The sequence below is a fragment of the Myiozetetes cayanensis genome, unplaced genomic scaffold (assembly GCF_022539395.1).
Source record: "Myiozetetes cayanensis isolate MyiCay16 unplaced genomic scaffold, myiCay2020 scf13, whole genome shotgun sequence".
Classification (NCBI taxonomy): Eukaryota; Metazoa; Chordata; class Aves; order Passeriformes; family Tyrannidae; genus Myiozetetes; species Myiozetetes cayanensis.
The window spans coordinates 47,727-64,188 of NW_026086937.1; the positions used below are offsets into that span (position 1 = coordinate 47,727).

A 16,462-nucleotide genomic window follows, 5' to 3' on the forward strand; every position below is an offset into this window, starting at 1 on the left:
ACAAAAATCCTGGGAACATGCAGGTCCAGTTTTAGACAAAGGCTTTTTGCTACTAATTTATCTCTGCTTCTTACTTACATTTCTCTGCATTTCTCAGCTACCAACCCTAAATCTGATCTGCTAGGTAGGAAAGAAGTAGTAGAGAGAGAGAGGGAGACCACACTTTGATCCACTGCCTCCTGAAACATCACAGCTACCTGAAATCCTTTCAATTTCTGTGAATTATTTAAAATATTTTCTTTAAAAAAAAGGTATATATTTTGATGTGGAAATATTGCTGTAGTGTCTCATAGAAAAGGCGGAAAAGGTATCCCAAGGCCCAGTGCTGTATTCTGCAGCCAGTATGTCACACCAGTGATGTTCTGTGACTAAGGACTCCAGCCCTGGAGCAGCTCAGCTGCTCGTTTGATGCAAATGTCATCAGGAGATCTGGTCCAGAAACCTGGTCAGATTAAAAAAATAATTCAAATATGTAAAAATATGGAATATATATATATATATATGCTATTTTCCCCCTATAAAACCCCATAATACTCCTACCTTGAGACATTTCATAGTGAAAGATGATGTTCCTTCCCTGTTGTGCTTAGCTGGTTTTTACTACTATGCAGCAGACTGCTTGCAGAAGGGCTGGGGAATTTTTTCCTCTTGGTTTGCTGCCAAAGATTTTCCTACCTAAGCAAAGCTGACACTTGGTTTGTTCGGGATGTTGCAGTATGTTGTATGTCAGACATTTGACTTTGTTTTCTCACTGGAAGGCTTACAACAGAAGTTGGGGATTTTACTTGTTTCTGATTAATACACAATTTTTAATTAAATGTTTTGCTTCCTTTATGCTACTTTTGTATTTTCTGAATTAAGTCAATTGCTGGAACTTCTCTCATGTTTGAAGAAACTGGTAATTGTTATTCCATCAGGGAAATAAGAATAGGTCATGATGTTCAATACCTCCCCCTCACTGAATAACAAGCTTCTGGAACCTGAACTAAGAGATTTTGTCATGAAACAAAGATGATTAGTTTGGCCTATTGCAAATAATTCTGGATTGAATTAAGAATTTATACAGAATGAAAGATGAGATAGTGCTCTCTTCATCAACTTTCTCCTTCATTATATTCTAAGATGGGACCCTAACATGCAAAATATTTAGAATTGTAATCTATCTGTCATATTTCTTTACATTCTGATATGAGTGATGGGTGGATGGCAGCTGGATTACTTTGTTCAAGGAAGACTCATCACATTTTACAGGGAATTTGCTTGGAAGAAAAACCATTTATTTGGAACGATTTCTTATCACCTCTCCTTTGACGCTCATTCTTGTCTCTTCATAGCCACAAAAGAAAGGAAATACCTCCTTGCTCATTCTTCTCACACATCTAAAGGCAAGCAAATCCTGGTTTAGTCATTACACTCCTCTGTAGTTGCACAGGAATGTGTGGTGGAGCCATTCACTTAAATGGCTGTTTTACTGCTGCTTTTCCTCTGGGACCAAAGAACCACAGAAAATATTGGGAACAGATTGAAAGTCAGAGGCTTCCTAGACCTACTAACAAAGAGCAGCACAATGAAAACTGGGGACCTTGAATGATAATAAAATAACTGAGTTGGTAAAAACTCAACTGATGGAGCTCTCATGTGGAACATATTGTGTCTACAATGTTACAGGTCATTTCCTTTGCCTTTCTCTATAAACATGTTTTTCAAATTGGTTTCAAGTTGGTCCAGCTGCACAGTATATTGAAAGCATATTCATATGACAGATAACTAGCAGCTGTTGTTGGAAAATTGACAAAGCCAAGGATAGTTGTTGCTTCGGAGGATGAACTTGAGCTTCCAGGCAAAACATCTTCCTCGGTATTTTGCTCCTCTATGAGTTTTTCATTGCAAAGGCTGGGCCAGTGACTCTAAGAGGTCCCTTTCTTTCCAGCCACAGCTCTAGCAAAAGTAGTCAGACCATATAAGAAACAGATATCCTGGTGGACCCATTGGTCAAAGCACTGAATGACAGAGAAAAGGTGTTCTTAATCTCTCTGCAGTTGTTCTCTCTGTTAAAGAAGATACTGTCATTTTTTAATCCTGACTCTTGATTTATTCCTACCCATAAAAATATTTCTGTATTGAAGATTTGGTGATACTGTTCATAGCAATACACACGCTTCTGATGAAAGTCTGTGTTCCAGAGGTGATCTAATCCATTTAATCATGTCCTATCTCTTCCTCCTATCTCTTCAATTCAGACTTTGTTTTAACTTTTTTATCTCCCCCAAATACAGTTTGATTAAAATACAAGAAAGCTACACTTTTCATTACTAAAAGACATACCGTTTTTCTTTTTTTTGTTTCTTGTCTAAAACATGGCACACTTATCCTGAGGAGAGAAAAACACCACAAAGCATTGAACTGGCAACATAAAATTCATATTTTGTATTTAAATCTATCAAGACATATACTTCTTTATGTTTATTGTTGTTTTGATCCTACAAGTTCCACAAAATTTACATTGCCTGTAGCTGTCAAATACCATACAGCTTCCTTAGTAAGACAGAAAAACACAGATGTACTTTGATCTACTTCACTGCTTCAAAGTTTCAAATGCACTCTGAGACCTTTCCATGGGATTTCAAAAAACAATTATTGAGAAGAGTAATTATGAAAGTAGTAATTTTCTCACTGAAGTTATTTTTCTATAATTGAGTTACGCATTAAGAGCATTGTGTTTCTCTCTATTCCCCCCCCCCACACACACACACAGTGTAATCTACAAGGAATTTTGATTTATACCATTTTTCTTTTGTAATTCACTCTGTCCTGAGGAACTGCAGTCAGGCAGAAGGCTATGAGACTGCAAGAATGGAAGTTTATATATGGAAGCATATGTAAGCAACCTGACAAACAGAAAGTCTTTAAAACCCCCCAAGAATCTGCAAAAAAATGGCTTGTACCAGGAGTTCTTAAGCTTGTGTCTGGGCCACATGGCTAGAGGATTGCCTTGTGTAGTCTGTTTATGTCCACTCAGAAATTGTGCTGACCTTCATTCCCTTTATAATTTTCTAGCATTACAGAAGTGGTAATTTTCCAATGACTTGCTTGGAAAATGAGTTTAAATGTATGTTATTTCTTTTAACACAAAAAAAGTGTCTGCTTCCTAAGGACCCCCTTTTGAGAAGTGCTGACTGAGGCCATACTCCGATCCAGTCACAAGGATGCAAGAGCATGGGGCTCTTTGCAGATCATTGCTGGGGGCTATGTATTGTTACAAGTTGATTTTTTTTTTTTTTTAAAGTTGCATTAATACTATTTCAGGTACTTAATATTTTTTTTCCATTTGTAACAAATCACATAATAAAAAAATAGTTGTTTAAGGGTTATGACCTTTCGGGGAAAAAATGTAATCATTTTATTATAAAGTAGCCCATTTCTGACAAGAGAGAAAAATTTGGTTGTTTAAAAAGAAAAATTGGAGTTCTCTAAGTAACAGAAGTGAAACCTTGATACCTTTTACTCACTTTTTTAATCTTTAAACCTCTGAAGTCTTGTTCTAATATTCAGATGTAAATTCTCTCAGATTGTTGTTTTTAACTCTTTTATGGATCCTGAAGGGAGTAACTTCTCATTTGTTTGCCAGATAGACCAATTTTTTAAGGCTGGAGGAGAGAAGGGAATTGTATTTTACATGAAGGGTCAAATAACTCATATGTTTTCTAATATAAAACCGTGTTTCCTTGCAAATCTGCAAGGTTTGAAGAATTTTTATGCTTTTTTCAGGTCCCTAGTATCAAGATTTCCAAAGGTTTTACAAGCTCTGCAGGGAAAATGATGAACCTTGTAAAACACGTGTGTTCACAATACAAATGGTTCATGGTAAGTATAAGTCACCGTGACTCATGCCTCTACATGAATGTACATAAATGTACAAATAACAGCATAAAGCAGAGGCTTTCTTGTCATCTTTGAACTGTATATCCCGATACCAGCATTCGCAAGCTGTTTGATGGGAGAGACAGCAAGTTCTGAAAGAGTCAAAGATAGTTCAACAGCATCAATCTGAAATGATTTGATGTGAAAGAACACCTATTAGAGGAATACTGTCCCAAGGGACAAGAAGCAAAAAACATTGTGCTGAATTTGTACTGAAGCTTTGCCAAGGCCTTTTCTAATTTTTTCAAGCTTATCACAGACTGTATTTGTCTGCTATAAATTAATGTTGTCAGTATCATGAACTGCAACCTTAGCACAAGGCCAATGCTGTTTGTAGTGAACGGCAGGGGCTTTGTCTGCTGTTTTGAATTGCAGCAAAAACTGAGGAAGCTAATGTCGAAAAAGTGAATTATTCCATCAGTTCATCCTCTGCCTTAGAAGGAGTCTTTAAACCCATAGAAAGTTCCTGACAAGTTAGCTAGTCCATTACTTTGTCCCCAAGCCGTATAATCTGTGTCATTCCTGATAGGTGTCCAAACTACCTGCTCTTAAAATTTTCCAGTTTTACAGATGCCAAAATTTTTCCTCATAGGTGTTGAAAAGAAAAGAAATGGTAACATTTGGAAAAAGCTGTTTATGAATGCATAAAATTGGCTGAACTTTGAAACATGGAAATTAAGTCTGGTTTCTCACCTAATGAATCAAGAAGAAAATGGTGAATGAGTATAACTGCAAGTTCAGCTGCCAATACATCATTTGACCTTCCTCCTCTAAGGGGTTTTATCCCTGGGCCAAACCTGTCTGTGCTGCACATTTCTTCCCTACCTGGTTTTTTAGTGCTTGTCAGATGGACTGCCAAAGTTTGTGAAAAACTTTTGGTTTATCTTAAATCTTTATCACCTGAAGTCCTCATCACCTTAAATCTTCATCACCTTAAATCTTCAACAAAACTCAGTCTTGTCCCCAGGTGAGACTGAGTCCTAAAAAGCAGCTCAATGTTAAAACAAGACTGAAATGATCTTGACAATCCTAACCAAAGTGCTGACTCACTATGAATTCTGAAGTGTGATTTATGGAGGATGCAATGCTAGTGTTGGGCAAGCTTGTGTGGAAAACTTTACCATCCCAGTCTCTGCTACAGCTGGCTCTTGGCCCCAGAGACCCTGCCAGAGTAGTCTCAAACCTATCAGTTCTCCTTCTTTTGGGTTTGGGCCTGGTGAGGGGCACCAGCATGGCACACAGCATAGGACAGGCAGGCAGGGCTGTGCAGATGGAGCCAGGCTGGGGATAAGCTGGGCTGAGACAGGACTGGAGCACACTGTCCATCAGTGTTCCTGGGGCTAGGATGGACAGCCCAGGGTAGGCTGAAATGGGGTGCTGAGCCAGGGCAGGGTAGGGAGGTCCCAGGTGCTGATCATCATGCTTGTTCAGGCACAGAAGTGCCCTCAGGAGATTGGGGTGGCTCCCCAAGGAGCTGGATTGCAGACCATGTGTGCCCTGGTGCAGGGCTCTGTCAGGAGCTGGGTGGGAAGGGCAGCATCCAGAGCCCCTCTCCTGTGACAGGGCACTCCTGTTTTGGGCTGGGGTCTCTGTGAGCCCTGTGCTGGAAGGAAAACAATCTCTTCATGCTGTGAGAGTGAGAGACTCCCCTTCAGCTGGGAGCTCATGCCAGCTTGCAGGACCAATGTAAAGCCTTGCTGGCCACTGGGTACCTGACAGCAAGAGGATGGTGCTGTTTCCTGGGGTAAGCTGATGGTTTAGTGGGCTTTAATGTGACAGAATTACAATAAGCTCCCTATCCTACCCCTGGCAGCTAATGAGCAGACAGTCTTAATTCATGTCCTGGTGAAAGCAAATGTGTACCCTGTGAGCTGCACCTTGTGCAACAAATGTGAGCCCTGCCAGCAGGGAAGGTACGTTGTGGCTGGGCTTGTCCGTGCATCTGAAAGAATTTATATCTCAAGGATTATGCTTGTTGGGCCAGGAAAGCAAGTACGTGGCCAAATCCTGATCTCAGTTGCACGTGCATAACTCCCAGGGCAGCAGGGCTGCATCCCAGCTCAGCACTTGGCCTCAGGAGGCCTTGCATGATTGCAAATAATGTGCATGGCACACTGGAGAGCAAGAGAACAACTGTTCCCTGTTTCACTGTGCTCTGCACTGCAGCATCTGCTTTGCTTCATAATTTTTTAAAAGCAAGCCTCAAATATTTTTCACTAGGGAGCTGATAAATAACAGTGTTTACATTTTTTGAAAAGTTTTAGTGGGGATAAAAGTAATTCTTCTAGTGTATAAAGTCCTTATGTTTGGATTTGAGCATTAATTCACAGATTGTCTCTTATTATGTTATTCCTAGCTCAGTAAATCCTATGGGGTATTTTCCCTCAGGAAATCACATGGAGCGATGTCTTAGTTTGATTTATTTGTATATCTAACTTTGCACAGAGTTGTCTTTCACAGCAACGTTTTTTCATGGAGATCTGTATTTCTTGGAAAATTCGGCAACCTGGGGAGTACTCAATAATTTATCAATGAAACTTTAAATGAAATTTGTTAAAACTTTGTGGATACACGTGATACTGGGTTGATGAGTGTGATGTAGTAAACTAAGTAGCTATTTTAAAGGGATATGGTCAAAAGATTATGTTTCTTCATTCTTTAATAGCATTCTGAGAGGAAATGTGTTCTAGCAAATGGAAGACTACATGTATAAACAGAAGCAGGGCTAGACTGAAGTTTAGTTTCAGTACTTCTCTAATACTTAGTTGTCTCCCTTGTCTGCATAACAATTAGTTTTAAGATTAGACATAATGAGGAGGTTGACAACAAAGCAGGGGAAACAGGGTACATGTGAAATGAAAGAGTGTCGGGGGTGGACCAGAAGGGGCCTACAGAGAGTGGAGAGAGGTGCAAAAGAGCTACAAGGAAGGCTCAGAAGAAGAGATCTCTATCGAAGTCTCCTAGTAACTGCATCTGCGCAGAACTGCTTGGGACCCAGCTACAAGGCCATAGCCTTGCAGCTTCTGCAGATTCCCATGTCTCTGCCCCCAGGACAATCCTTCCATTCTTCCCTAAGCTCTCCCTTCCCCCTGCGTGACCAGACATATTCTATGCAGCCTATCCCTCCAAGTTCACTTATCACTGGCTCTCGGGATTCGAGATTCCCTAGCAAGAAACCCACCTCTGTTCCTCAACCTTCTGTATCCCCCTGTATATAAACTGTCTTCTTGTTTTAATAAATGCCATTTTGTGGGTCACAACTCGTCTGTGTCCCGTCTCCCATACAAGATGTGCCACTGGGTCTGTCGCGGGACCAAACCCCACCCGCGATAAAAGAGAACAGAGAAGTTTGAGCTTTCTGCCCTGGTGGGGCTCTCTCCCTGTCAACTCTATACAGCTCTGTCCTCTCACTTGGAAAAGCAGAACAGGAAAACCGTGCTTCTTCTAGAAGTTGGTAGCATAAGCACAAGAAGGTGGTCACCTCTTCTGCTGGTCAGAGAAAGTGGCCTGCAATACTTACCTGTTTGACAGAAGTGTCTACTTGGTTGGTGGGAATGAGGACTGCTGGATTTTTACCTTGGCTTAGGGTTGCATGCTGATGGTGAGTTCTGCAGTGGTGTTTGGAGCAAGCTGTTGTGTGTCTACAGTTTTGAGCAATTTTTTGAAATGACAGGTTTAGGATTAGACCTTTCCAGGTTTACTGAAATAATGTGATTAAGTCAAAGACAAGATTCTAAAAACATTAGAGAATACAAAGACAGGGGGGCATGTTTAGGAAACAAAACAAAAAGGCTTATACCTAAATAAAGAGTATTTGAAGTGGAGAAGAAAAATAGACCATGAGATCTGTGGGTATTGTAAATGAGAAAATAATTGTAATAAATGCACTCCCTACCTACAAAATCCCTGCCCCCAAACCAAACAAACATGCAAAAATCAACAGAAAACACACAAACACATACCCCCTCCCACCCTTTCACTGACAATTTCTCAATATTGCTGTTCTGCATTAAGCAGTTAAGGCAGTGTTGCAATCTAGTTGCTGCAAAAATATTTTCTGATTTTTTTGATTGGAAAAGGATGTGATCCATATGATGACTGGTCTGAATGTGGTCCTTGCTTTGAAGAATTTTAGAATTTCTCTGTTCTAGCCAAGCCTTGTTGTATGAACTTGAAAACGAAAAGCATAAACTCCATTACTGGGTAGAAGTAATTTTTGGCTACTAAGAGAAAGATGTATAATGGTACAAATATTGTTGAAGTGCCTGGGTGACTTTATGCAGATTTGACTTTATTGCAATGCTGATTTTTATTCTTATAACACACATCCCTCTGTCAATATTTTTGACTGAACTTATTAAAATTCTTTCACAATATTTTTTCTCCAATAATTTCTTCACTATGCTTGAATTGTGTATTTTCCATTGTTGTGCAATGTAATGTAAGTAATAGGTACTGAAGTGCAGTATTACTATTGCTACTTTAAAAACTCTATTTGGGTGACAAGAATTAATTACAATTATAAATTGTTACATCAGTCTCTTATTCTACACTGGGAGCTTCAGTGAAATGCTGGCACTGGACAGTTAGCTGGTGCTATGTGTCCAGTTTTGGACAGTCCAAAGAAGATTTGATATTTCCTTTCCTGAAATTTAAAAAAAAAAAAAAGTCAGCTTCTGAACTGTCAGAAAATAACAGTAGATCTTAAGGGCTAATTACAAGTCTTTATTGTGGGGTTGTAGTGGTTTCATGAATTCTGCTTCAATCAGGGAAAAATACTCTTAAGTGCCAATAAAAGTTTTTATGCTGCTATAATTTCCTTCTTCCTCGCCTTCCTCCTCTCAATTTATGACTTTATTCCACTGTTTCTGTTACTAAGTGACACTACGTGGTTTTAATGCAAATTACTTTAAATACTGTGGTAGTGAGGCAGAATAATATCAGGTTAATTTCCTGATTAATATATGCTACAAAGAAGTGCTGGGCACTACACAAGCCAAAGAAGGTGGCTAGGAAGCTGCCTCTTAGCTAAGGAAATAAAGTGGTTTATTTTATTTTTTTATTTTCTAGATTGCCTTGGCTGTATTTAAAGCAGTCTTTTCAAGCAGATGGATCAAATGCTTGGTTCCATCCTTTTGCCTTGATTTGTTCTGGAGTGACTCACCCAACTGATGGCACAGTGCATATGGCATGATGAGGCCAGTTGATTTCTTGTGGTTGCATGCTATAGTTCCATCTCTGTCCAAGAGGAGACAAAATGATTTTTCAGATGCTATTTTTGGTCCTTTTCTAAAATGAGTGGTAGTATGTGATGGGTTTTAGAAACTGTTATCTTTTCTTTGAAGCCAAGAGTAAAATTCCAGCTGACATACCTGTGAACAAGATTCAGTCAATGTTTATGCTTGTTTGACAAATTTCTTTTGCACATCCCAGTGCCACTCCCTGTATTCTTAAAGCTGTTTGATATTGTGCATTACAGGTGACTGCATATTTTTTTCCCATAATCTTAAAAATGCAAAGTCTCAGATTAGCAATTATAATCTTGTCCATACAGCAATACCATTTTAGATGGAAATAAAACAGATTTCAGCACTGCACAACAGAAATCTTAAGAGGGATGTTTAGACTGCAGTGTTTGCACACAGGAACAGCTGTGACAGGTTTATGGCCGATGTTTACAGACCTGCTTTGACTTTATTTCTCTCAATCAATGTCAATGTTTTACAAGGTGGAGTTTGAAGGTCAAAATGTAGAAGGGGTTTAAAGGATATTTAAATGCATGTATGTAACTTTGATTCCTGTAATGCCTGAAGATTTATACTTTTCAAAGAGCCTGAAGTAATACTGAGCCTTCAGAAAACTTCTTCCTTTTAGATAGGCTCTTAGTTTGAAAATGTCTTATTTTCAATGTAATGAAAGTAAGTGTGTAATGCAGCTCTAGGAACCACAGCTGCATTGACCTGTCTTCAAATATTTATTGTTCAGTGTCTTTTTTTAATTTTTACCCTCTCTTTAAAAGAATATTTTATCTCCTGTTACTCAGAGGCCTTCTAAAGGAGAAGGAAATACTGGAACGACTGCCAGCAAAATCCTGTCAAATGCACAGCCAGCAGTTTACATTTAAAATACTGTGTAAATCGTTATTCAAAACTTGTGCATAAGAACATTTGTTTGTTTTCAAATTTGTTAGAGACTCCTGACAGAGCTGCACTGTACTTTTGATAAATCAACCATTTCCCAAATTTAAAACATATAGAGAAGGTCTTAGATTCCTTTGTGTTCTGTGAAAACACACTTTTAAAAACAATATGGGATTAACAAAATGTGTTTTGGAGCAAATTGTTAGTGCTGCCTATGTGTTTTTCTCCACTGTTACAGTGAACTTAACCCCCTGAGAGTATTTCATGAATAGCTGCCAGGAGGGGAATATGGAGTAGAAAAACCAAAAAGTAAAATGTAGGCTTAATGAATTAAACACAAGGCTTTGCCAAACAAAACCAAGCCATAGTGTGTTCTAGTCCACACTTCCAGCATACTGGAGTGCAGCAGTGGCATAGTTATGGTATGTGCTGGATGGCAGTCAGTATTAAATATTCTCGGTAAATGCAACCCTGTAGGCATTGCACTGAATTTTAGGGCCCTCTCCATCTACAGTAATTTTGTTGAGGATATCATTGCTTCCATGGCTGTATTGGGCCAGAGGAGTAACTTTTATTTGCAGTACGTGAAACTGGATTTCATTACTGTGTGCTCAGCACACCAATATTCTGTGCGAGTTTAAGTGCTGGGGGTGATGATCTGCTTGTAGCTGGGAGTTCTGGAGCTTTGCAGTGTCGATCAGCTTCTTCTGTGACATCAGCAGATCATCAATCAAATGCTATCTCAGGAGAGATAAAGGTATGTTCTGTGATGGAATAACCTTGTCAAAATAATTGAACTAACTTGGCAGAAAATGTAGCCTTTAAACAGCTCCAAGATAAACAGTGAAATGTAAGGAAAATTTTATCTTGCATGTAAAGTATGCAGTCATCTTTTGGGCTCGAGTTGAGGTCAAAATTGTAATATGCCTTTAGATTTTTTTTTTTTTTTAAATGTACCATATACTTTTCTAGTGTCTTGACAGTATTGTGATTCAGTTGCACTCTTAAATCAAATGCATACTTCTGGGTCACAGTAATGAATGTTGATATTTTGGTACTGATCTGTCAAGCTCTTAAAACATATTTGATATGCACACTGGTGGTGAATCCCTTGCAAAAAGAATTGTAGGAGCATATGCCTTGGCAGAACATTATGTAGGCTTGAGCAGTAAGTACAGTGTATTTTTTCCAATAAATTTTTTTAAGTCTTCTTTAATTAACAGGATATTGAATCAGAAACCTTGCTGATCAAAATAAAATTTATGTGCAAGTTTAGAATTTCAGGGATATGAGCTGTACAGATAATATACATTTTCTAGAACCAAGTACTTGTGTCAGACTGTACATGGTTCTGCTGCCTGTGTTGGGAGTTAAAGCTAAAAACACAGTGACTTGTAGGCTGGATAAGAAACAAAACTTGGGAGAAACAATCTAACCATATGGTGTGAAGATTAAGTTGAACTGACACTTATTTAAAGTTATTTTGGATCATTTAATATTTTCAGTATTTCAAAATACAGCAAGTTTGATGTAGATGTCTCTGGGAAAAATGCTCACTGTTTGCAGTTTTGTTAGACAGAAACCTGTCTAAAATGTGGTATCTTTTTCTGAAGCAGAGCGATGCATATCTACTGTCTACTCTCTTGTAAAAATTACACGACAGTATAAGAGAGCTATCATAGATAAGCAGAGAAATTAAAAAATACCAGGAATATAATTCTTCTGAATTTAACATGTAAACATGGCACTGTATAGTACAGTCTAGTATACAGAGTACACCCTTCTACACACTTGTTTACATTTTTATCTAATCGTTACAAAACTCAGGGTCAACATAATAATGCTCTAGTACATGACATTACATCTCATGTGCATTTATTTATAACTTGTCTTTGAAAGGTATCCTGCAAATCATAATTGCCTCCCTTTATAGGTGCTCCTATACAGAAAGAGGGCTTTGGGTCTGCAATTTTTATCACGCTTGGAGAGTTTTTACAAAATTTGTTTTGCAAAACATAATCCTTATAAAAGCTTAAATAAGTTATTTAAATGAATATAGACATGTGAAAACAAAGATATTTTAGATCCTTTAGTATTTCATAGCTGTTTGCAAAATTAAATATACATTGCACTACTGTAATTCACATTTTTGTGAAATTATTTTATTTTTGTTTTATTACCTTGTTTAGTTGTTTGGGTTTATTTTTTGGTGTAATTTGATATCATGTGATAAACTAAGCATGAGAAGGATTCAGACAAGATATGCAAAGCTCGTCTAAGCCCATACATAGTTGTCTTCCTTTCCTAGGCATATAATTATCTGATGGATTTCTAATGCATAATTTAACTTGTTTTTTTTCTGAAAGGAAAGTCAGTAGTGGCAAAGGGTTTGCTAATATCTTATACACATCTATTGACTTAAACATTTCTGGCTATTCATTCATTTTCATAGAAATGGCCAAGTTTGCATTTGCTTGAGAATATTAGTTGGAGACTCTTGAAATTTTTATTATGTATGTGCACAATTTTTCCTCACTTGTCACATAAAACCTTTCAGCATTTTTTTTAATATTTATTGGGTTTAATTATTTGGCTGTAGTTGTTTTTTTTTTTTTAAATCACTTATTTCATTTAATGGCAGGGTGAAATATCTTCACAGTTCTGTAGTTGTTCAGCAACAGTTTTTGCTTTTCACCCTATTCTAACAATTTCTCACCTCTGATTAGGCTGTAAAGCTCCAAGGCATTGTATGTCTGTCTCTCCTCCTGCACCAGGGCCTGTGCTTGATTGTAGAGTAACAGCACTGCCAATACATAAAGCTGCCAATACACAAAGCTGAGGAATAATTAAAATACATGGAAAATAAGGGCTATTATTTATAATGTAATGTGATCCTGTATTTAACACAATATTCTAGCTAGATCTGTTTCTAAAATTCAATTTAGCTTCTAAAAGGTTAAGCCTAAATTTGGCTTTAAACTCTAACTTGTATGTAAGAAAAAATAGCAATTTGTTAAGTCTCCACTCCAAGGAAACTTGATTAACTTAGCCAGTTCTGGGAAACAGAAATGAATTTGGAGCTAGCTTGGTATCCTTTCCACTGTGAGTTGCAGACACAACCTGTTAATCTCAAAGATTTTAGGGAGAGCTGGGTAAGAATTTGGATTAAAAGGAATGAGGAATACTGGTGTAAAATATTACAGCATTAAATAGAAATACTTTGCTGAGGATGATATTACCTAAGAGAGATATGTATATAGGGTATATTATGGGTACACTGATAATAGTGTACTACTTACAACAATACAGAAACATACCCCTATGCTTTGAGTGGTCTAACACAGCAGTGGAGATGGTTTTCACAAACACATTTATTGATGACATGTATGTTTTTAGTAATACTTCAGACAATAAAAGTTGTTTTATAATTGTAGTACACTTCTACAATGGAAAACTATCCCTATTGAAACAGAAAATGTTAACATCCACCACTTCACAAATTACAACTGCACAAAAATATTGAAAAGAAAATAAAACCTAGTTTTGTTACTTAAATTAGTGCAGTACAAAGCTGCAGGCCATGGCACTAGTCCTCTAAAAAGATCTCACAGTGCTGTTCTCAGACGTGGTCTGTGCCTATCCCTGCAGTGCCCAGTCACATCTGCAGAGCTCTCTGGTGACAATGAGCTTGATGGCTTTGCTGTTAACACCGAGGATTTGTTAGTTCAGCCTTGGTTGTGAGGTCGCTGTTGAGGTGGACTCACTAACTGATAGAGCAGCGTCCACTTTGCACAAGCTGGTGGGATGATGGTCTGGCCAAGCCTGTAATGTGATGCAGAAGAGCAGAGCTGGAGAGCCTGACTTTGTGAGCAGTGTACGAATGGTGTGACATGTTCCAAACTGTGTAGGATGTTATTAAGAAACTTAAAAAGAACCTCTCAAAACTTTCTGGAAGATTTACCTAAGCTGAAAGATTTATTTTTTTTTGTACCCTCCCCCCGCCTCCAATCTGTTGCAAAAATAAAAATAAATATTTACATTTAACACATAGTATACCCAAAATCCCTGCTTTAGGCTTCCTAGCACCCTCTCCCAAGTATTTGTTTCTCCTTTCAGTGGCAAATATCTCCCTGGGGATACTTACAATTTAGTATACCTAAAAATGAGATCAGTAAGAGAAACCTTTGCTGACGCTTTTCAAGCAAAACTGAACCAAACCTGGGAATCCTACTATATCCTCTACTACTGTCACAATTTCAAGTAGACAGTAGAAACTATCACCTAAATAGTAATGCTGGTAAAGCACTTTTGGCCTTGTGCTTACTCTGCAGCCTGTTGGTTAACAATGTAAACATGAAGATATACAGGTTACAGCAAGAAGCCAGATTAATTCCCACTGTATCTGTAATGGTTTTGTTGGAATTTGGGCTAACCAGTGTGGATTATATAGTTTGATTTAGGATGGGTATATAGTGGGCAAGCAAGTAGAGAGCAGAGCATGAAACATGAGTCATACAAAGTACTATTGCACAATAAATAGAAATAAATATTATGCATATGCATGTCAAAGGGGATTTAGTAATTATTCAGCAGAAAACGAAGTTCATTCCAATAAATCAACAGAATATCACTGTGACAGGAGTTGTGATGCCTGTACTTAGGTCTATATGCTGTCCCCATTAGTACTGACTTGAGTAGCTCACACCAGGTGAGCCCAGGGATAGACTAAGTCTCTCAATTATTTTACTTTAGTTATTCTGAGAATTAAAAGCACTGTTGATAATCCTTTTAAAAAATAGCAGCATACTATTGCATCTTAATTAATTTTCTGTACTTTAAGATAATGGGAGTTTTTTCTCAAACATCTACAGCTAGTTCTGTTTTGATATTAAGAGGGTTCAACCCAGAGTTTCCCAAAGCTGACAAAGTCATACACAGCCAAATCTTACTCCCTTCTTCTCTGTTGGTACCAGGCAGCATCTTGAATCAAAGGATACTCTGGCCAACTCCTACTTGCACTTCAGTAGGGACCACATAGCCAAGGGTCCAGAGCAAAGGCCAGACCATTCTCTCTGCCTCCCCTGTGCTCTCGAATGCCCCATGCAGAGGGTCCAGCATGGCATTTTCAGCTCATAGGTGGGCAGGGGAGTTTAGGGTTCAGCAACAGTGTGTTTCTCAGCTCCTCCGTCGGTTGCAGGTGGATACATGGTGGAAGTGGTGGGGGTGTCCTTAGGGATAGGGGAGCTCTTCTATTAGCTGTCAGTTTGGGATGTTGTGGGGATGCCTGGGAACTGCAGGAGGTGGCTGTACAAAGTAACTGTGCTCCAAAAGTTTGCTTCCTGACGCTACCCAGTTAAGAGTTCATGGAGAGTTTTATCTCTGGATACTTTTTAGTATTTGTTGATTTACCTTTTTTTCTTTTAAGGAAACACTAGACTAGAATCCACTATACTTGGCAGCCGATTTCCTACTTCTTAGTAGAACAAAAATTTCCCAGCATTACTTAACAGCAGCTTTGCCCTCCACTTTATTTGACTAGTGATTCAAGGTCAGTCTTGCCCTGAAAGCACACCAGCTGCAATCCCTTCCTAACTTTCCTGCAGCAACCCAGCCTCGTGCTTCTTCCCATAACACAGGTGGCACCAGCAACCTAAGATACACAGTCTTTCAAAAATGGAGCATCTGGCATGAAATGATCAAAATCAGTAACCAATGGCTTTGATTTTTATTTCTTCTCTTTGAGATGGCTCTTGTAGTAATGCAATCAATATTTCGCAAATGAGCTCCCTATTGTAGGCACGGGGGACACTGGGTTTCAGTGAGCAAAGGGATGAGCAGGTGATGAGGAAATGCTTGCTTAGACTCTGCCAAGGAAGTTAACTGTCTCTCAGATGGGCAAGTTTGTACTTAATTTCTACAGAATTTTTGCCACAGGTAAGGGTCTCCAGATCCATCAGGTGGCAGGGAAATGTTGCTGTCTCTTCCTGTAACAACTTTAGAGATGAAAAACATTTGCGGCTGCATCCAGCAGGTGGCAAGCACAGCACACTGAAATATAGCTGAACAGAGATGCTTCTGCCAGGGGAAGCTCCTGATGCTGCTTAGCACGTGCATGTGTGTACATGAAGAAAATATCACACAGATATTTTCTTTTCTCTGTCAGTTCTTTATCAGCTTACAGAGAGCTGTGGCATTGGTACTGCTCTGGATAATGTTGATAATGCTGTTGATAATGCATGGGATTATTGCCATATTAATTTTAAACTAATGGCTGGCTTGCATGTAAGGACAGACGTAAGCTAACTGTAAAGTATTCTGTATAATAATTTAACTATGTCTTTAAATGACATGTTCAGGCTTCAAATTTCGAGATACTAGCTTGCAACTTAACTTAAACCTTT

At 38.4% G+C, this 16,462-nt stretch overlaps 1 protein-coding gene across 5 annotated transcripts in view; it reads left to right on the plus strand.

Annotated features, from left to right (window-relative positions):
- Positions 1–16,462, plus strand: part of NCBP2 (nuclear cap binding protein subunit 2) — a 208,717-nt gene that overhangs the window by 40,110 nt on the left and 152,145 nt on the right. For 2 of the 5 annotated variants that reach the window (XR_007627965.1, XR_007627964.1), the window contains one exon: positions 3,769–3,864. The exons of the other annotated variants lie outside the window; for them this stretch is intronic. The gene's annotated coding sequence lies outside the window, so the exon portion shown is untranslated. Of the gene's footprint in view, positions 1–3,768; positions 3,865–16,462 lie in introns of those variants that run through there. 5 annotated transcript variants of the gene reach the window in all.